The sequence below is a fragment of the Podarcis melisellensis genome, assembly GCF_964234715.1.
Source record: "Podarcis melisellensis genome assembly, chromosome: 3".
NCBI lineage: Eukaryota > Metazoa > Chordata > Lepidosauria > Squamata > Lacertidae > Podarcis > Podarcis melisellensis.
Window position 1 is genome coordinate 75,081,366 of NC_138530.1, and position 22,400 is coordinate 75,103,765.

Sequence of the window (22,400 nt, forward strand, 5' to 3'; positions counted from 1 at the left end):
TCATCTAGTCCAGCTCCCTACAGAGCAGGAATATTTTGCCCAACCTGGATTCTAGCACGCGACCCTGAGATTAAGAGTCTCAGATAGTATGGGCTATCAAAAGTGTCTTTCACAGAGTACAAGCCCATTCATGTTGACTCGGTAGTAAGTTCCACGTTGTCGCATGGATCTTTCTCCCTAGTAAATGTGTTTGTGGAGTGAAGCCTTCCAGCGCAATTCTATATACGACCAGTTAGAAGGAGATCCGATTGAATTCAATGGGGCTTACTCCCAGGTAAGCGCGCTTGCGATCGTAGCATCTGGCTCGAGATGTGTCACTTACGCAAGTCGCCGATGCTGCAGACTGGAAAGGCTAAGAATCCCCCCCCCCCGCCCCGCCCTAGCCAATTTCAAATCGAATATATATACTTTTTCTAGCAAGTATGAGTTTGGGAACGACAAACGGTGCTGTTGGATGAGGGGAGAGCTGGGGATTGGGGGAACCTGACTAAAAACGGCCTTTGTACCGACCCGAGTTCAGAAATCCTTTCTTTCCTGGGTCAGGTGGAATTGGATCGGTGCTTTCTCGAGAAGGGATCGTTTGGGATATTGCAGAGGCTTCTGAGGGGGGCGGTGGCCGGGACCGAAGACTGAAGATGACCCCTGCGGTCCGCATCCTGAATGGGAAGCAAAGGGCGAAACAAAAAGCGGAGAGCAATAAATTCAAGCCAAGGACTAGTCCGTCTAACCTCTGGCCTGCCGGCTTCGGGGTGACAACCGGTTGAAATATACCCTTCCTGACCCGCCCGCCGGCCGCCAGGGCACCGGTCGGAGGCGTCAAAGGGGAAAGGTAGAAGCTCCCTTCTGCTCTAGTGGGGCAGCCTCGCCACGGCCGGCGGGAGTCGCGAGCGCCACGCGAAGCCTCCGACGGAAAGCAACCCACAGCTGGTCGGTTGCGAGAAAAAACTATTTCTTTCTATATCCGCATGTACATCCAAGTTATACCTCGTCTCCCAACCCCTGGAAAGGATTGCAGCGGCCCCGCACGTTGGCTTTATTTTATTATATTATATTATATTATATTATATTATATTATATTATATTATATTATATTATATTATATTATATTATTAATTTATTTTGTTCCGTTCCTGTGGCTCAGTTGCCTGGAAGCTTCTTTTAGTTACAATAAATGGTCTCTCCCCCCCCGTCCCCCAAAAAGGGAATGAGACACGTTTGCTTTGATTTTTGTCTATCTCCTTTCCCCCCAATCCCTAAAAAGGCAGGCTGAAATCGATCTAACGTGCCCACTGAAGCAAGCCACGCCATGAAAGGCTGGGTTTTTTAAAAAAATAAATGGGTAAAAGGAGCCTTGGAAGCAAATGGGATGGAAAATTAAATGAAATTAAATAGCTTGAACGGCTTTATTGTCCCTTATTAAAAGGACACATTAATTACATGCTTCTAGCTTTATTCCGAGACAATGTTGAGAGTCAAAACATTCCACTAGTCCCTTTTGAGACACTTCAACTGGGCCGCTGGAAAGACCAGTTAAAAGGGGGAAACCACTTTTGCCCAGCGACCAAAAGAGATTTTTAACCCCCCTCCTCCTCCTTAGCCCTCTCCCTCAATCTCTCCCTCCCTCCCTCCCTCCTTCTCTCTCTCTCTCTCTGAACTGCCAACGCCCCCGAGGGAAGGCTTTGGCTCAGGACTGGCTCTCTCTTGGCTTGAACAGGTTGCCCCATAATGAGGCATGAATGTTAAGGAACAACAGGCGTCCAAAGAGGCACAGTTGCGCCTAGCAATGTCCCACCAGGGAGCTCCATTCAAACCATCAAACCGCTCCAGCACTGAGAAGGTTCAACATTACATTCAAACCAGCATGAATGCCTGTATACAGGGCCAGCTCCATTATGCTGTGGGGAAAGAAACACAGTGGATGCTTGAACAAAACAAAACAAAACAAAAAAACGTTGGGGGAACGAAAGAAAGAGAAAGAAAGAAATGCTGCAAGTTCATTCAGTGGCCCAGATTCTCCCAGTGCAAACGGAGCAGCCTATTTTCTCTCCCCAAGGCAGGACCTCGTTCCTGCTCAAAGAAAGGTGTGTTTCAGCCAAAATCAGCTCCCTGGAATCTTGCAGCATCTTCGTCTTTCCAGTCCATTTATTCCCTGCACCCGCTCATTCTCCTCCCCACAATCCGAGTAAAGTCAATCGGATTGTTATGGCCGGTGAGAATAAATGGTGTAAGGGCTAAAGAGCATTCCGCATGGCATCTGATCGGAGTCAATTTACAAGTCAATTTACAATTTACACACACACAAAATAGCCACCACTTTTTACCAGAGTAAATTCAGTTAACCCCTAATCAGTTTATCCACTGCAAGCTTATGTGTATTCCCTTCTAAGCCGGCATTTTCATACACAAGATCAGCCTTGACATGATTCTATCAGGAGAGAATCCACTCAATGCCAGATTTTATTTTTGAATCAAAAATAAGTTTCTGTTCCTCATGGCTGTGTAAATTAAATATATATTGCTTTTAGTGGGGAAGGGCCTTGAGAGAATATAGCTACCCACCCCTGGGTTAAAAGAGAGACAGAGAGAACTCTCTCCCAGGATAGCAACCGTGTAATTTGCTTTTGACTAGCGACACTTGACTCTTCGTAAACAGTCTGAGGATTGTTGCCTTGAATTATATTCTTAAATAGAGGTAAGATGAAAAGAAGCTTTCACTGGGACAACTATTTAGTGGAGACCGTTCAAAACCTATAAAGCTTTCAATAGCTTTTTTCTTTCTTTTTGTCCTATCTCTTCTTACAGTTGTGAATTTTTAAAAATGAGATAATGCTGGGTTTGAAGCCTACATGAATACTAGGCTCTCTGCCTCTCATCTTAGATAAGTGTGGCCTGTTGCAGTTACTTTATAAGAGGAAGGCACTCAACACATGCTCAGGACACGTCTCTGTTATCTCACTTGCGGCAGCAGGGCCCCCCTGAAAACAAGTTTTAAGACAATTTTGTTTGTTTTGTTTTATTACATTTCTATCCTACCTTTCCTCCAAGGAACTCAAGGTGACATAAATAGTTCTTCCACCTCTACTTTTTATCATCACAACAACCCTGTGAGGTAGGTTAGGCTCAGAGACAGTGACTGGCCTAAATGAGTTTCATAGCTGTGTTGGGATTTGAATTCTCATCTTCAAGGTCCTAGTCTGTCTGACCTAGTCTGTCTAACCACTATGCCACCCAGTAATTCATTTAAACCTCACTAATGCTAAGGCTTAGGCCACAGAGAGGAAAGCCCAAAAATCGTGCCATCTGACCTTGTAAACATATTCTGTTTCAGATATAGTAGGTGTGCTTTAGGTTAAGGGCAGGGGCTGAGTGGAGAAGCAGAGGCTTAGGGTCAAATATGCCCCTTCAGATCTATCTGACCCCTGGGCCCTTCCCAGGCCACACCCCTCATAGGCCCCCGCCCTACTCTATGCCCTCCCTAGGGAAAGTCTGTAGCTCAGTGGTAGAGCATCTGCTTTGCATTCAGAAGGTCCTGTGTTCAATTCCCAGCCACTCCAGGTAGGCCTGGGAATGTGCCTTATCTGAAACCTGAGAGCGCTTGCCAGAGAGGTGGAACAATGGTCTGACACTGTACAGTGGTACCTTGGATTAAGAACTTAATTCGTTCTGGAGGTCTGTTCTTAACCTGAAACTGTTCTTAACCTGAAGCACCACTTTGGCTAATGGGGCCTCCTGCTGCTGCTGCACTGCCGCAGCATGATTTCTGTTCTCATCCTGAAGCAAAGTTCTTAACCTGCGGTAATAATCTGGGTTAGCGGAGTCTGTAACCTGAAGCGTATGTAACCTGAAGTGTATGTAATCTGAGGTACCACTGTATAAGGCTGTTCCCTATTGTCTGGTTGAAATGTGACCTTCCAACTAACAGAAGGCCTCTTGCTTGCCTAGATGAAGGATAGAGAGATGTACGGGTGTGTTGAAACATCTGCCCTAGTTTGCCTCTGGCCCTGTCCACCACTGACATGTGTCCCTCAGAATCTTGCCCATTGTGAATATGGTGAATATGGTCCTCTGGCTCAAAAACTTTCCCTACCCCTGGCTATAGGGCATGCATTCTGTGGCTAACATCTTGAATAGAGGAGGTGCCCAGCTCTCTCTGAAATCCCTGCCCTCAGAGATATAGAAGAGGACTGTGGCTAATCAGTGTTAAGAGAAATGCACTCTGTGTATGCTTAGGAGCGCTCTTGTTTATTTGCATGCCCCAAGGCTGATCTGGACATGAAGCAGAGCAGAGGAGTCTGGGAGTGGTAGAATGGAGGGAGCCATATCATCCTGCAGGTGAGGGACTCACCTCTTTGGGGGCTCCTGTATGTCAAAACAAAACGCTATGCAAGCAGAAAATTACTAAGCTCGCCCTAGCACTACTCTTCCTGATAACACTGGGGTTGTTAGGTTTTTGCTCTGTTTTAGGGGGTGGATTCCACAGTGTCATCTACACACACACACCTGCCACCTTAAGTGTTACAGGTCACTTGGCCACCTCAGGATTCCACGGGCGGCTCTGAGCTCCAGTGGCGCCGTCAAAGGGCGACTTTAGCGGAGATGTCCAGGGCCTCACTTCGCATAAGGGAGCCCAAAATGCAACAGGGCTGGCTTCCCAAATTCTGAAGTCAGCAAAGTAACACACATTGCTATCTGTGACCAGTGATCTGCCATTCATTTCAAAGACATGGTTTTTTTTTTGAAGGATGGGGGGAAGTGTTTCCTAAATCCTGGAAGTGTCATTCTGGACTCTGCCTGCACCCAGCCCACCCTCCAACTTCACTGCTGCCCCTCTACTGTGCCCAAGAAGAAGCCGACAAATACAATCAAGTCCCGCTTTGTTAACAGTGCTTCTCTCTCCTTTCGAGTTGGTGGCTTCCTTTCATTTACAGTACTCCTAATTCATTCATTTATTTATTTTACAAAACGAGAAAAGAGGCCCGAGAATCGAGATCTTGTTGCACGGAAGAAAAAAAGAGAAAAAGGCAGCCGATTGTGTAAAGCGACCAGGTCTCGCTTGGTGGCTGGGCGAGGGGAGGCGAACCTCCGAGGCCCCCAACCAGCTGTGCGGGGCAGACAAGATGCGGGTGGGATATTGGAGCAGCTTTTGAATAGTAATTAGGCTTCTATGGGAACCCCGGCAGATGACACGATCGCGGCCTGGGCTGTCGAGAGCCCTGCCTTGGCAACTGCCAGAGAGACAGAATGAGAAAGAGAGAGTCAGAGTCTCAATGCGCCTTGGGGGCCTGTGGAAAACGCCATGATTATTTTTTAAAATAAAATATCTCCCTTGGTTCCAGCCCGCCTCGCCCCCCCCCCCTCTGTGAAATGGACGCGCTCAAGGCTGGGTCGCCCCGCTGGAATGCCTGGAGGGAGGCGAGCGTATTTCAAGGCGCGCACAATCAACCACTTTCAAAAGGGGGGAAAGGCCTATCCTGGCTTATTCAAAGTCTGTGGAAAAAGTCGCCTTTTTTCTCGTCCGTCCTCCTCCTCCCTTCGCCCCCGCCCCCCTCAGCCTACTTATCTCCCGGCTCTTTCGGTTGACAGGGTGCAAAGAAAAGTCACCCGACTTGTGGCTGAATCGCAATGTTTCGGTGTACCTTATAAATTCATACCTTTTCTCCCGCCCTCGCCTTCCAATTGAGCGCAGGCCTCAATTCGATTTTCCTTGCTGTTGGGCACATTTAGCGGCGCCTCTATGGGCGAAGTTCATTTCTAGGCAAATGTATTCAAGAGCTGAGGGGGATGAATAGGACCGTGTGTCAGCCGCCCCTAATTGGGATTAAAGCACTTCGGGCCATATGCGGAGAGTGACAGAAATTCTCAGGTTCCATTGTGCTCGGCCTTCCACCCGCCTGGACGCTCCTCCTGGAGAGAGAGGACGCTGCTTCGGCGGGGCTGGCCCAGAGGAGCGGAGGGCATGAAAGAGACGGGCCCTGCCAAGAGGGAGAAGAAGGTACAGGCCTCTCTCTCCACTGTGGAACTTGCCAGACCAGCAAATGTTCCTGACAGCTTCTGAGAAGAAAGGGGGGGGAGAGATTATTTTAAAAATAGCAGACACCAAATTAGGTGACCTAATTAGGCCCTGATGGGATGGTGGCCAAAATAATGTCACCAAAATCCTTCTTCAAAACAGCCATAATTACTGTTGCAGAAGGGGTGGTGGGTAATAAGCATGGTGAGAAAAAGGCTTTAGCTCTGTGGGATAGCACCTGCTTGGCATGCCGAAGGTCCCAGGTTCAGTCCCCAGCATCTCCAGGTAGAGCTGGGAGAAGCCCCTGTCTGAAATCCTGGACAGCTGCTGCCAGTCCGTGTAGTCAGTACTGAACTGGATTGGACCTGTGATATGAGTCATAGAATCATAGAATTGTAAAGGTGGAAGCTTTAAGACCACAAAATGTATGATGCAGTGAGAGTTGCCTGAAAACAGGCCATGCATGAAACTAGGTGTTTATAAAAGTTTAAGACAGCACATCATACATTGGATGTGTGTCCAAAGAAAATAAAAGGCTTTAACTAAAGGAAATAGCAGACAAACAGAAGCAGCAGCAGCACAAAATGAAGTTTGAACATGTGACATATTTCTCTGAAAATCATTTATGGTGGCTCAGTCTATGTGTTATTTCAAGTCCAGCACCATTATTCTGCAAACACCACAGCACTCTGATGCTTGTATTGCTGTTTACAGAAACACAGAATTCAATCCCTGTGATTACATATTGTAACATAAATAGTCTAATGAGAGAAAAGCATCTTCTGGTAAGTTTTTTAAAATTCATATTAAAATATAATAATAATAACAACCTCTGCATTAGATACCACATTTTGATAGGAGCAGAATGATTCTCATGTCTTCCCATTGCGGATCTCTTCAACATTCATAGTGGCAGATGTCATTCTTGTCATTGACCACAAAGGTAATGCAAAATGTTTTGGTTCAAGCCCAAAGACCTTGCAGTCTCCCTACAGGGTTAACCCCCAAGCCCTGTGATTTCATTTTCTGTATGCTTGTGGGTGGAATGGCTGTCAGGAAAGAGGTCAGAGTTTGGTGGCAGCCAGTTTTCAATGGCACGCCAGTAAATTCTGTGTCAAAATGCTTCTTCAGTGAACTCTGCTTGCTGGAGCATTTGCTTCCAGTCTCTGGGTTTTATCCATCTTGGAGAGGGAGCTAGTGCAGCTGTGGGTGGAGAGATAATAGCTGCATGGCCACTGAACCAAACATGCTGCCAGAAGGGGCTAGGATGGCGCACACATGCTTCTTGGGTCAGAAGCTGATAGACTTGTTCCTGCAATAAGGGAATTTCAGCCATTTAAACATCAAGAGTTCTAAATCAAAGCTTGCTCCCTGTCCTTGAGCCTGCCACACTGACTGCTTCGCCCTTTGTGTTTTTTAGATGTTTATACCTAAGGTAATTTTAACTGTACATATAAAAATGCCAAAGCAAAGTACAGGTGTCGGAAACATGAACATCATATCATATCAGGTGATGTTTAAATATGAACATTATATTGCAGCTATTGAGGTCCTTGACTGAATGTGAACTGAGTAACAAACCCAGATAAATTCATAATTTTAATGGGATTTTCTTTTTACTTTTAAAAATAGCCCTAAAATTTAATAAAGGCTCCCAGGGCAGCTTACAGATTACTATAAACAAGGCATCCCTGTCATCAGCATTATTCTGTCTGTCTGTCTGTCTGTCTACCCAAAAGGAAAATGCTCATGGCTCTACTACTAAAAGTGGCTCATGGTGTGATTACACAAGAAAAGGGTCTTCTCAGTGGTAGCATCTAGACCTCTAGAACTCACTCCCTGGGAAAATATGGTTATCCTTCTCACTACTGGCCTCACTACTGGTCAGATAAAAACTTTCTTATTCACAGGGTCCCACATGTCACACTAAGGGATATCACAAATCACAGTGCTAAGGAATCTGCACTGGCTGTTTATTAGCCACTCAATCAAGTTTCCTGAAAAACTATTTCCCCTTCCACTGCCAAGTAAGGGTATCCAGATTAGCAAATGGGGCTTATCTAGTTTTCCCAAGGCCTGATGTTTATTGGCTTGTGGTTACTTAGAGGTAGGCTTTTCACTGGTTCTTGTCGTTGTCTTGTTCAGCTGTTTATGTGATAAAGGGGAGCCATATTGGGGTGAAGGCGTCCTCTTCTGTTTGTCCCCGTGTCAGTTTCAGTTTATTGGTTAGTTTTTTCTAGCAAGGCCGTTTCCCTTACAATTTGATACAATTGGCAGCACTATTGTGGAATGCCCTCCCTTCTGAAATATGAGAGGCTGCATGCATACTGTCATTCTGCTAGGTCTTGTTTAGGCAAGCATTTCCATGAACTTGAACTTCTTGATCCAACTGTATTAATTGCTTTCTAACTATTTAATTGTCATACTTCTAATTGTCATAGTTTATTGTATATTTTAAATATGGGCATTTAATGGATTTATAGAATTATTTTGTGGAATTGTTTTAATTATGTATGGATTTTATACTTGCTTTTATGCTTGTAAGCCACTTAAAAGCCATTATAGCATATAAGCAACATATAAATTTAGTAATAATAATAAACACAGTAGTTTATATTCAATTACAATAAACCAGAAATAAGTCCACTAAGGATAGATAAATCGGTTGACCACGTTGTCTGGGGTTGGAGGGCATTGGAGTCCAATAATATCTGGAGGGCATCACATTGGCTATCCATGTTGTAAGGGTGCAGTGGTGTACTGGAGGAGGGATGGGCACATATACCACTGATTACAAATATGATGACATCATCTTTTGAGGTGCTATTCACCAATCCTCTGCATGCCAAATGATTTTCCTCAGAGAGAAACCCACCAAATATGCTAAGCAGATGAAGAGGTAGGTTACATTAGCATGGAGGGCTAAGAGTCAAATTGGCAACTGGAAAAAACCAAAAAGTCCCCCTATTATGGCCAACCAAAATGTCACAACACAGAAAGCAAGCTTCTGAGTCTAGCAGACAATATTGAGTTGAGATGGACTAAAATGGCCTTACTTAGTCATTGGCAGCTTCCTATTTCCCTTTCCCCCTTACAACTCTTAAAGTTGCTGTTCTCCTTCAAATCTGCTCACTTTAGCACATCCTTTTCCCTCCCATGACTAGATCTATAACTTAGCCCGCTCCTACCATAGTTTTGCCTCTAGATGTTTAGGTTCCTGCTGGCATAGGAAGGATAGAGATATTTGGGATTGGGCTTCACAATTCAAGTTTTCGGATGACAAAGGCATATACAGGGACCCCAATATGCATAAAATGGTGTCAGGCCCAATTATTGGGCCCCTCCATGCGTTCTTTTTATTGTATCCTCATGATGATTTGTGTTCATGATGGTATCAGTTTGGTTATACACACAATGCTGCTTTCAATGCTGTTTGCATCTGCAAAGATTTTGAGTGGACATACTGCTTTCTCCAGTTAGTAAATATAATAAGAGCCTGTTGAATCAGGCCAATAGTTCATCTAGTCCAGCATACTGTTTTCAGGCCAACCAGACGCCTATGCGAAGCCCACAAGCCGAATCTCAACACAACAGCCACTGTTGGCTACTGAGATAGCAGAATGCTTGACTAGATGGGCCTTTGGCCTCATTTGATCCTGCAGGGCTTTCTTATGTTCTTCTTATGTTCACATCTGTTATGTCACCTGTGTGGTGAAGCAAAGGGGACATGCAGCTCCTCCACTATGTAGAAGGTCCCAGGAACATCTCGATCAGTACTTGGACATTCTTCAAGCTTTCCAAAGTCCTGCTGAAAAACTGTCCAGTTCATAACCCATCTCATATGGGAACTACAACTGGATTTTCCCCAGTCACTGCCATGGGACCAGATAAAATTCAAATTTACATATTCATTACATCAAATTGCAACCACTGTGGAATCTTAAAAAAAAAATTATACACATTTTCTTTATTTCTACTATATTCTGTTCAGGTTCTCTCTTCTTGCCTACTAAGTCCTCTCTGGTATGGAACATTCCTGCGTCAATTTCTATTTCCTTTCACACTCTCTTGCGCTATTAGCTCAACTGAAGATGCTGGTCTAATTGCTTGCTTTGTGACTTCTATGAGGCTGCCATTATCTAGAAACCCTTTCTTGACCTTATTCCATGCCTCAAGCTCTCTTCTTTTAATCCTTCAACATGCACTTGCCCTGTTAGTCACTACTGACACTCACACATACCCCAACACCCTGTTCTGTTCCATAATGGCTGGCATAAGATGGCAAAAAGCACACTGCTGAAGTGATTCTTTGTATTTTCCAAATGAAGAACTGAAACTACTAAACCAGGGGGTGAAATGCTACCAGCGCTATGTCAACACAAGATCATTCTGTAAAACATGAATATACTCATGAATCTAATTCATTTAAAAAGGATGAAAATGAGGGCAGTTGTAGAACATCTGCTTTGCATGCAGAAGGTCCCTAGTTCAATGCCTTACATCTTGAGGTGAGGTAAGACTGGGAATATATCCCCTGCCTGAAAAATCTGGAGAGCTATTACCAGTCAGTGTAGAGCAGGGATGTCCAACAGGATGATTGCGAACCTGAACCCCCTCCCCCAGTGGCGTAGCGTGGGTTGTCAGCACCCGGGGCAAGGCAAGTAATTTGCACCCCTAACCCGTGGATTTGCGCCCCCTAACCAGTGGATTTGCGCACCCTAACCCTAACCCCCAGGTGTTGCGCCCGGTGCGGCCGGCCCCCCCTGCACCCCCCACGCTACACCACTGTCCTCCCCCCAAAAAAAGGGGTAGATCACTGCCAGTTTTTTATTCTGTGAGTAGATCGCAGTTTCTTGGGAGCTGGACGTCCTGGTGTAGACAGTACTGAGCTAGATGGCTCAGTGGGTGGCTCAGTATAAGGGAGCTTCCTGTGTTCCTGTATTCACAATCCACTCAAATAGAAACACTTTAAGCCCCAACAATTTCAATGAGAAAGTTGAAGACATGCATGCTTAAATATCTCCCACTGAAATAATTTCCATCAGACATACTAAACCTTGGCTATATCATGTCTTTAATAGTGAAAATGACTTTCACACCTGAGAAAAAATGTGTAAATAAATTACGGTATATAGCACAATATTTTGTTTTGTTTTTCAGTGGTTCCCTGAGATGCTAAGTACGTGAATTGTCCACTTATTGTTGTTAGCCGTCCTGAGCCCAGCTTCGGCTGGGGAGGGCGGGATATAAATAAAATTTATTATTATTAAATGTAGGAGATGGTTTGAGGTTTAAATCTGTAGATTAAAATTTAAACCTCCCACAAATATGTAGGAGAAATACAAAAGGTAAGGGGACTGTGAAGTATTTTAGCAGAGTAAAACACATACATTTTACAGCTTACTAAAGCTTAGGAATTAAGCAAATACACATATTTACCCCTTTTCTGGTTTGCTGATTTCCTCCTCTTCACCCCCATTGCAGAAACTGACCCACACATTTTTTGTAAGATAAACATAAAATGTTTGTTTAAATTTCAATGCAGGCAGCAAATTCAAGTAAGAAAACCTCTCGGCATTAAAATATAAATTTGGCTTCAAAATAGGCTGCATGTGTTTGGATCCCTCAGACACAAGTCTGAAAAAGTTTGGAAGCATGGTGGAAAAAACCGAGATAGAAGGTAATGTAAGGATCTCGTTTGTTACAGACTTCCGGCCCAGAGGTGGCCGAGGAAGTGGCCACACACAGAGGGTCCTCTCTAGGAAGTTTAGGAGCTTTCTGTGTACCAGCCCTGTGCTTTTTCTGGCAAAACTCGCATTTGTGATTTGGCTGCAAACCCCACAGTAAGCGATTGCTTTTTATTGTAATGCTTCTTTTTGTTGTAGTAGATTGTACGCCCTTTGGGGTAGAATTCTTATTTTGATTGTGTACAGCCGTCTTGTGCATTGATTGATGGTGCTATATAAATAAATGTTAATAATGAGGCCAGCACTTATGTAGGTAGTGGGTACAAGTGAAGAATCTGTCTTCAGGGGCTTCGTTTCGGAAGCCCTTTATTCCCATTACAACCATTCCTCCTTGTATGCTTCTGGCCAACTTAATGATTCTACACACACGAGTAAACTGTATAACCACCAGATGGTTCATAAATCCCACTGATTAATCCCAGTGGGATTTTCTTCAGAGTCAACCTACATAGGATTGCGCTGACAGCGTTGGCGGGTAGAACTCCACAAAGTGCTCTGAAAATCGAATCGAAATATTGTATTTTACTCTGGTGCGCTTGAATCGTGACTTCTCCTCCTTGGACCTTAACGGCGATTTGTCTTGCCTCCCTCCTTCCCACTCCGCCTGTGAAAAGGAGCCCCTCTCTGCCTCTTCTTCCCATCAAAGCCCGAGGAAGAAGAAGCAGCGCTGGCTGAGAGAAAGTCAGACGGATCACGATCTGACCTCCCCCCCCCCCCCTTCGCTGCGAATTCGCCTCGGTTGCTTTACAAGAGAGCAGCCTCTTCGCGTGGAAGGAAAGGAGGAGGAGGAGGGAGGGAGCGAGATGGTAGCTGCTGCTGCTGGAACGACGATGCGAAAGCACCAGGGAGAGGGGAGGCCTGCTCGGCTGCTGGCTGGCTGGTAATCATCTAAATGGAGAACGAGGCCGGCCTTGCCAGGAAGGAGGAGGAGGAGGAGAGGGTTTTGCGCGAGAGGCGCACTTTCTTTATTTTAATGAGGGCGCATAATGCTGTAAACTGGGTTTGCATCCTCTTCTGTCTGGCCAGATATCTGCCGAGAACAAATCCAAGTTTTGCACACACGCACACAGCCAGTCAGAAACTGTTCCTTACACTTAGTTAAACATTCCCTCCTGGTTAAACAGTTTAGGGAGGAGAGGAGAGAAGGACGGTGTGGATTTGAAAACAAAAAACAAAAACCCTCTTTTCCGTATGATGATCTGAAATGAATGATGTTGACAAACGGAAGCCTCCTCTGAATCCTGCCTTTTTAAAAGGGACTTGATATAGCTGGGCTAGCCATGGAGAGAGAGAGAGAGAGAGAGAGAGAGCCGCTTTAGCGCTGCTGTTTAAGATTCCTGCGCACGCTTATTGTTTTATTATTATTATTTATTAAATTTCTAAACCGCTCTTCATCTGAAAATTACAGAATTACAGGGCGGTTTAGAATATATCCGAGAGTGAGTGCCACTGAACTTAATGGGACTTATTTCAGAGCAGACAGATAAAGAGCAATGCGCTGCTAATTTATTTTAAGGGTTCAGCAAACTATGGTGGGTAAGGCTATCAGTGGCTGGCTGTGTCAGACGTTCAGAGAATATCGGTCACTGGGGGACAACAGCGGGAGACGGCCACTGCTTGCGGGTTTCCCACAGGTATCTGGGATCCAGATGTATCTATGTACCTTTTTAAGGTTTAGCATCACGCTATTCCACACGAATGCACATTTTAAAAAATCTGACTCGAATACAAAGAAGGCGATTAGAAATATTTTGTACTGATTATGAACACGGAGTGGATAGTTTTTTGCTTCTATTTAATGTTACTTCCCATAATTTAGTAACACGGTGACTGATAATCGACTGCTCTTTCATAGCTCCCTGAGAAATACGCTTCCTTCTGCCTAATAGTAAGACTCCTCCAGGTTTTAGCGTAAGTCGTTTTAGACTTCCCGGCTTTGGATAACGCCGTGCAATTCTGGGCGGCAGTAGGATTCGCCTCTCTCTCAGCAGTTGCTTGCTTTTCGTGAGACTTTCTAAAATGAAAACCACACATCTTTCCGCTTGCCACCAGTCGTAGTTACCTGGATCTTCCTTTCCCCGCTATGAGGACAACATTTGCTGCCTCCAATCTGTAGGGACCTCACCTGTTCTCCAATAATTCTCAAAGATAATAGACAAAGGCTCTGAAATTACACCCGCAAATTCTTTTAGTACCCTTGGATGCAGCTCATCAAGCCCTGGAGATTTGAATACATTTAAAGTAGTTAGGTGTTCTCTTACTACCTCTTTTCCTATATTGGGCTGCAACTCCCTCCTTACATCATTTACTCTGTTATCACCAGGTTGGGCATCACTGAAAACAGAGGCAAAGTAGGTGTTGAGTAGTTCCATCTTTTCTCTGTCACCCAATAGCATTTCTCCATGTTCCCCACTTGCTTGTTCTTCCTCTTACTTTGGACATTGCTGAAGAAACCTTTTTTATTATTTTTAACCTCTCTTGCAAGCCTGAGCTTATTCTAAGCTTTAGCCGGCTTGACTTTCCCCCTGCTACTGTTGGCTATTCATGTATACTCCTCCTTTGTGATTTTCCCTTTCTTCCATTTCTTTATACATGCCCTTCTTAATTCTCAGCTCATCTGTAAGCTCCTTATGCAGCCACACCAATTTCCTTCGATGCTCCCCACTTTTTTTTCTTGTTGATATTGTCTGCTGCATTTGGGCCTTCAATATTTCTCCTTTTAGAAACTGCTATCTTTCTTGGACTCCCTTCTCATTGAGTATTTCTGACCATGGGATCACACACAGTAGCTCCTTAGGCTTTTCGAAATTGGCCTTTTTAAAGTCCAGAATGCATGTCCAACTACACTCAGTTTCCCCTTGCCTCTGTATCCTGAAACCAGGAGAAAAATGATCACTTCCTCCCAACTTTCTGAGCACTTCCACATCATCAATCAATTCCTCCCTATTGGTGAGGACCAGGTCCAAGGTAGATGGTCCCCTTGTTTGATCTTCCACCTTCTGGAAAATGAAATTGTCAGCAATGCATTGGAGGAGTCTGTCAGACCTTACACTCTGGGCAGAGTTTGAGTTCCAACAGATATCAGGGAAATTGAAGTCCCCCCCCCCCCAAATTACTATTTCTCTCCTTTTTCAATGTTTGGTAATCTGCTCCAGTAAGGCATCACCCAAGTATTCAGTCTTAACAATCATAACAATTATGTTATGATTCAGATTTCATAAGTGTAAAACAGTAACCACTGCCTAGTGTGGTGTAGTGGTTAGAGTGTTGGAATAGAACCTGGGAGACCAGGGTTTGATTCTCCATTTGGCCATGAAGCTCAGTGAGTGACCTTGGGCCAATCACTGCCTCTTGGCTTAACTGACCTCACAAGGTTGTTGTGGGGATTACATGGGAGGGACCATGTATGTCACATTGAGTTCCTTAAAGAATGTAAGTTCAATAAGTCACACACACACACACACACACACACACACACAACCAACCCCCATTTATATTCTTATTCTGAAAATGTATCCAGCGTTCCAATCATTATATACTTGGGAGTAGAATTCATTGAACTCAGTGAGAATTTCTACTGAGTAAAAACATGCATAGGATCGGACAGTGGCATGCACACTTGCTGATAGAGTTAAACCGTGTTGAACTCAGAAGGATCCCCGCCCTACTGCATAACATTCCCAGGATCTTGCTGCAGAGCCCGAGAAACCAGATCCCCTCCCTTTGTGTATAAAGCAATGGGCTGATTATGCATATTCTGGAAATAATGAGCCCAATCTGTCTCCCGAGATGACTTGCCAGTGGAAGAATTTCTGCATTTTCATCACAGGACACCTGAAGCTGTCATTATTGACTCTATTTTGCCAGGAGGGGCAAATCAAGTTGCTGACTGCGTTGGCTCTCATTTCACATAAATATCAAAATTACTGGCACTCGCCATATAGCCCCAACATGCAACTAACTCAAGCAAGAATCTAATCTCCTCATTTGGCATGTTTATCTTCTGAACAAAGCTGGGTCTAGTGCGGCTGCCTTATGGGCAACTTCTGGCCAGTGAGGCAGATGTGAAAGCACACCCCTTTTCTCTCTGAGTAATTGGAGGTGGGCTACCTTAAGTAGAACGGTGGTAGAATGCTGTGCTGCACCCCACAGGTTGCAAGAGTGGGGCTGCATTTTTTAATGCTCTACCAATGAAAATGGCTTCCTGGCTACAGTTTTATTAGCACTTTTAAAAAATTCTCTCCCCCAACCACCCCTTTTATCTCATTTTGGCCTAATGGTTTCACCCTTGGAAAATTGATCCTCATAGTTTTGCCTACAAATGTTAGAGAGAAGTAGGGATCCCCCCCTATCAGCTATGTAATTCCAGTAATAAACATAGCTTTATTATTTTGCAAACTTAGAGTATCCAGGGTGGTTGTACCCAGGGTAAAGTGTGTGGGGTTTTGTATTAATTTTACTTCTTCTGAGCATTAAACTCCAAACACCACCATTCACTTTTCTCTACAGAAGTGTCTCTACACCTTGATTCATTAGCTCCCTCTTCTCCCCTTTGGGCTGTAGAAAATCTGCAATCAAAATTACAATTATGTTTGCTAAATAAGCATATGAAGGGGTTAAGTTTCAGAGTTCCTGTTAAATATCCAATCATAATACTTCAATTAAAATAAAATTGATGTTTTTTATTGGAAAATCAATAAAAATGATTTTAAAAAAGGTTTCAGAGATCCTGTATTCCTAGAGAACACAGGTCTGTGTGATGTCATATCCCTTTCTTCCTGCAGCAGGAAACAGGACAGAGGAGCTTAATGTTTTCTCCTTCCTCCTTGCCTCAGTTTCTCTCTTCCTTTGAAGCCAACAATGTGAGCAGATGTCCATCCTTGGACTCTGCCCAAACTACATTTGTATTTTGTAACTAAGAAGTATTTTTGCCTGCATACTACTTTGATATATTTGCTGCCTGCACTGAAACGTAAGTAAACTTTTTTTTTTACACTAAAGCATGTGGTTGATTCTTAGCAATGGGGACAAAGAGGGGAAAGGTCAGCCAACCACAAATAAGCAGGAATAAGAGGTGTAATTGCCTACGGTAATTCCTAGCATCTAGTAAGCTGCAAAAGTGCTTGTGTTTTTACTCTGCTAAAAGGGCTTCACAGCCTGTTTACTCTCATATTTCTCTCACACACATGGTACGGAAGGTTTAAAATGTAATTTACAGATTTAATCCTCAATGCATCTCCATCGTGGGCTACCGCCAAAGGAACATCAGTACTGCATCTCACAGTTCACCATTTATGCATCTAATCTATTTATTTTCTTTCTGCCTCCTCTTCCATTCTATTATTTCTTTTTGACCTGAGTTTGGTAGTCAGCAACAGCACATGCGGACTTTACTCCTGAATATTATTATTATCCAGAGCGATCTCGGCCCTGAATGGGAAACCTGGACTTTGAAAGTCATCTAATCTTCCTTGCTGTATTATATTATATTGTTTTAATTAGTGTTTTTATAGTTGTTCTGATTTTGAGTGGAGTGCCCTATCTGGGTGGATGGAGCAGCCAAGTAATTTCGTTGTCCCTGAGAGGGGGCAATGACAATAAAGATATTATTATTATTATTAGTATTATTATTATTATTATTATTATTATTATTATTATTATTATTATTTTATAATAATATTTATTAAAAGTTTTCAACAATAAAAAGCATACAAAGTAACATATAGTTTTCCAATATCCACAATTCATTCTCCTCCTTGGACTTCCTCACGACTCTCGATCCTGCATTCTAAACTCATAAATTTTACCAGCAAATTATTAACTTGTTTCAATTCTAATACTGTAGTACAATTTTCCAATATTAAATCTCAAACTTTAGAAAGTTTAAACCATAATTCTAGAATCTTATTTTTAACATGATATTTATCCAAAGTTTGTCTTTTCTTTTAATGACATTTAAATTCTTATTCCTTTTAGCTAGTTTGTTGGTACCATGTTATTGCAAATCTTACATCTTTCTTAACATTCATACAATTTATAATGTTTTTGTAAATGGTCCTTAGATTTCTTCCAATCCTCCTCCACCAGTTCTTCTCCCAGGTCTCGGATTCTGCCAGTCATTTCCGCCAGTTCCATATAGTCCATCAGTTGCATCTGCCATTCTTCCAGTGTGGGCAAAGGACTTTACTCCTGAATAAAACCACATGTTGGGTGAGTCTGAGATGTAAAAAAAAAAAAAGCCTTGGAGCATCAGAGACTGACTGCAACAGGATGAAAAAACTGGCACTGATTCCACCCTGTGCCTCTGAACTCTTCAAGAGCAGGAGGAGTTGCACAAAACAGGAAAAGGCTCTTGGGACCTTCTGACTCAGGAAATATCAAAATGCTTTAGTGTGTTCCTAGGGATGCGGGTGGCGCTGTGGGTTAAACCACAGAGCCTAGTACTTGCCGATCAGAAGGTTGGCGGTTCGAATCCCTCAATGGGGTGAGCTCCCATTGCTTGGTCTCTGCTCCTGCCAACCTAGCAGTTCGAAAGCACATCAAAGTGTAAGTAGATAAATAGGTACCGCTCCGGCAGGAAGGTAAACGGCGTTTCCGTCTGCTGCTCTTGTTCGCCAGAAGTGGCTTAGTCATGCTGGTCACATGACCCAGAAACTGTACACCGGCTCCCTCAGCCAATAAAGCGAGTTGAGCGCCGCAACCCCAGAGTCGGTCACGACTGGACCTAATGGTCAGGGGTCCCCTTTACCTTTATGCATGTCTACTCAGATGTAAGCCCAGTTGTGTTCAGTAGAACTTACACCTAGGTAAGTGTGTATAGAACTGCACCAAGACTGTGCATACACCATACATTTAAAGCACCCCCCCCAAGAATCTTGGGAACTGTATATTGCTAAAGGTGCTGGAAATTGTAGCTCTGTACAGAGTAAACTACAGTTCTCAGGATTCTTTTAAGGGTGTGAAGCGTGTTTTTAATGAAATGTGATACACACCAAATGAAGGCATATATATCTACATCTTTGAAAATATCATATTTGTAAATATATCCTGGTGTGATTGACGTAAGACACCTGATGGGGCCTGTTGCTGGTAAGTGTGCGTAGGACAGCAGTCTGAACTGCACCACTTTGGGGTAAATAGAATCGTGGGGCAAAAGGTAAAAAATGGGTTTTCTTCTTGATACTGACGCCACTGAAAATTTCTCTAGAAAATGGAAGCCAGGATGAAGACGATAGCATAGTTCTGAAACGCTTGCAAATGACCCAAGGAAACTAAGATCGTTGTTGATTTTCCATCAAGCATGAGCTCTTTAAGGCTAATTAATTCAATCTTTTCCTTTCTCCTCCCTCTCCCCCACCACTTTCTCCTTTGCTAGGTTTTCTGATTACTTCATCTCTCTCGGCAGCGTTTGTCTGAGAGGGAAACTTCTCTTGGTGTTTCCATAGGCCACTTCTTTCCATCTTTCCTACTCAGTGTTTTCAAAAGGCAAGACGTCGGGTCCTTTCAAGGTTCGCCAAGTTTACCTGAGTGGAAAATCACACACACAAACACACACTCTCTCGGGAGCGCAAGACGCACAAAACGCCTTGCGCGATGAATTATCATTAAACAGAGCAGAAGTTTAAAGAGAGACAGAGGAATGGTGGGGGGAGCCACTGAGGCAGGGAAAATGCGCTTAGAAGTGCCTTTTAATTTCCTAATCGAGTTAAAGCAGGTTTGGAAAGCGGGAGGCACCGGGAGAGGGGGACGCTTCTCGCTCCATCCCAAGCGGCGCAGGCGAGCACCTTTGACTTGGTCTCTTCGCTCTCTGCATCCTCTCAGCGCCAGGCACCTTCGGCATCCTTCTTCCCGCCCCGCGAGTCTTGTGGGATTGAGGCTTTAGGAGTCCTGAGCTGTCCTAAGGAAAAAGAAACGGAGAGAGAGAGAAGGGCTCTTGTGTTAATTAAATGAGGGAAGCATGCCAGAGAAAAGGGCAGGCAAGCCAACGAGACTGGTGTGGTGGGTTGCAATTAGGCACCAATGGAACAGGCTGCTCTGGTCTCTGGGTGTAAGGGAAGAGGCAAAGCGCTTTTGACATCCGTAGCGAAAGCCGACAGATTTCATCTCAACTTTGCAACCGTGCTTCATTAAGGGTTCCGCAATATGATAAAGAACATTTCCATACGTTGCATTCTTTCTATCTTGATAGTGTGGTGCAACGGCGAGGGGGGAGACACAGCTGGGGATACAAGCCTACCTTCTGCTTTTTTTAAAAAAAGCTCATTATCTGATCCCGGAACCAGTCGCTGTTTCTCATATTGGCCTACCTCACAGGAATGTTGTGAGGATAAAACAGGAGAATAAAACAGGGAAAGGATGAAATCAGGTTCTTGTAAGAAGGTGGGATTGACCTGCTAGGCTCCTTTCAAGGCAGCACTCCTGCCTTCGCCTTCCTTCGGTGATCCCCACCTGCTCAATGCTCACCAAGGCATTGTTCTATTTTCACGAAACACGTTGGCACAGAAGCAGCCGCCTCCTCTTTCACTTTGTGAATATTGCGCCTTCTTGTAAATAGAACGTCCAGCCGTGTTGGTTCTCTTGCTCTCACGCACAAAAACCCAGCTTGCATCAGGACCACTATCCACACCCAGCCAGAGGCACTCTCCTCCAGGAGAGACTCTTGACAATATAAATTTTGAGAATGACTTTCCTGAAACCTTGCACTAGTTGTTTGAGAGTGTCAATAGAAACCATCATCACTGATAAGGCAGGGCTGGGGAATCTATGGACTTCGATATGTTTCTGAACTCCCAGCTCCCATTATACTTGACCATTCATTGCCCATGCTAGCTGAGGCTGATGGGAACTTGGAATGCAACACCATGGGGGGGGGTGTTAAGGGGTGCGTGTCACCCTCCTGTTTTAAGGTATAATCCTCAAACCACTCAATATGGTGTCCGAGTTCGCAGAACATCGAGATAAGGAAGTCACAGCAAATCGCCTCTCCGTTGTGATTTCTTATTTCAATTTACTTTCCTCCTAGGGAAAGAAGGCTGCGATTTTCATGTCAGTGGGACGTACTCCCAGCTCTTAAGAGTGCAGTCCTGCAAGACTACGCAGGAACCAGTCCAGCTGAGGTCACTGGGGCTTACTCCCAGAAAAGCATCAGGGCTGCAGCTCTGATGCAAATGCTCGCCACGATTTGGTGGCATTTTGGTTAGTCCTAATAAAGGTATTTTCTAGCTATGAATTTTGCGAGGTTTCTTCTTCTTTCTCACGGACCAAGACCATTGCTTTTAATGAACCTTGCATGTGTCTAGGACAGGTTGTCTGGATTAAGGGAATGGAAGATATATTATCAGAAAATATTTAAAATAATATTAGTAATAATGATGTGAGTACTCATAAGACGCGTGCGCCATCTTGTAGAAGACGTGTGATAGAAAAATGGGGTGTGTCTATTCTAATACGGCGCTGGCAGTTTTTAGAAGTCTCTATCATCATCACCAGGCAGCACCACGGTTCACGGGGACCACCTTATCCGTTTTATATTCAGAAAGTCGACAGTCTAACCCCAATTACCTGGGAGTAAGTCCCACTGAATTCAACAGACCCTTCTTTGAGCCGACACGGTTAGGCCTGCGCTGTTAATCAAGCAAACGTTGCAGCCCTGGCAGAATGCAAATACTTCAGTGTCAACTGCGCTCGAGCGGAAGCGATCTGCCTTCTCCCTTGGCGCCCTCAAAACACGACGCCTTTCTTCGTAGCAGCTACTAACCCCATTCCTCCATCTGGACTTACCAGAGAGCACGCTAGTCCTGCAAAGGGAGGCTACTAGCTAGCCTGCAGTAAATGTTGGGCAGAACGCAACACAAGGAATCCCACTCCCCCCGCCCCTTCCAGGGCTCCCGCACACGCGTGACAGGTAGAAATAAAGCAGGTGCAGTTTTTTCCAGACACTGAGAGGCAGTGATAGAGAAAATGTGATACGCACACATTTAGCCAAACATCTAGCTCGCCCCGTCCCTATGGCTCCAACGGCCATTGTGGTCATTTAAAAATACAGCGGCCCAATATATATAACCTATGATGCTAAAACAAATTGCTAAAACAAATTGCAATGTAACGGATAAGTTGGGAATAACTTCCGAGTCACACTTTTAGGATATGGGTACCAAAAAGGTTCGCTTACACCCCAGTTCTAGAAACACTTTAGCCAAGCGCTAAAGGCAAATGGGAGAGTTAAATGCGTGATTTACAATCCTCACGTCTACTCAGAAGGAAATCAAGGAGCTCAGTGGGGTTACTCCCGGGTAAGTGTGTATTGGGATGCAGTCTAATCTCTTCACTTTAAATTAATAGGAGGATCTATTCTAAGAGGACTCAACTTTGGTCGGATAGTGTTAGGAGTTTGCAGTCCGCATCAAGCAGAAGGCAAGGGCAAGGCTGGTTTGAGGGTTTTAACGGATCACTTCTCTTCTTTGGTCGGGAAATGATGTCCATTCATCGCTTGCTTGCTTACTTCATCAGGTAGGATAGGTTAGGGTCGTTGGCCTTTTTTGATGGATCACATCGGAGCTGTTCAAGGCAGCTTCGCAAACTTTCCACATTCAAGCAACGTGTTTAGAAACAGGGTAGATAACTTCCGACTGACGTTTCCCCGA

General features: G+C 44.3%; 1 long non-coding RNA gene across 1 annotated transcript; it reads left to right on the forward strand.

Moving 5' to 3' along the window:
• The first annotated feature begins 5,874 nt into the window (after nt 1-5,874).
• On the forward strand, nt 5,875-20,986 carry LOC309366238. The gene is made up of 4 exons (XR_014166601.1): nt 5,875-5,992; nt 6,725-6,795; nt 16,593-16,729; nt 20,780-20,986. It is a non-coding gene; the product is annotated as an uncharacterized lncRNA (long non-coding RNA).
• Nucleotides 20,987-22,400: the final 1,414 nt, after the last annotated feature.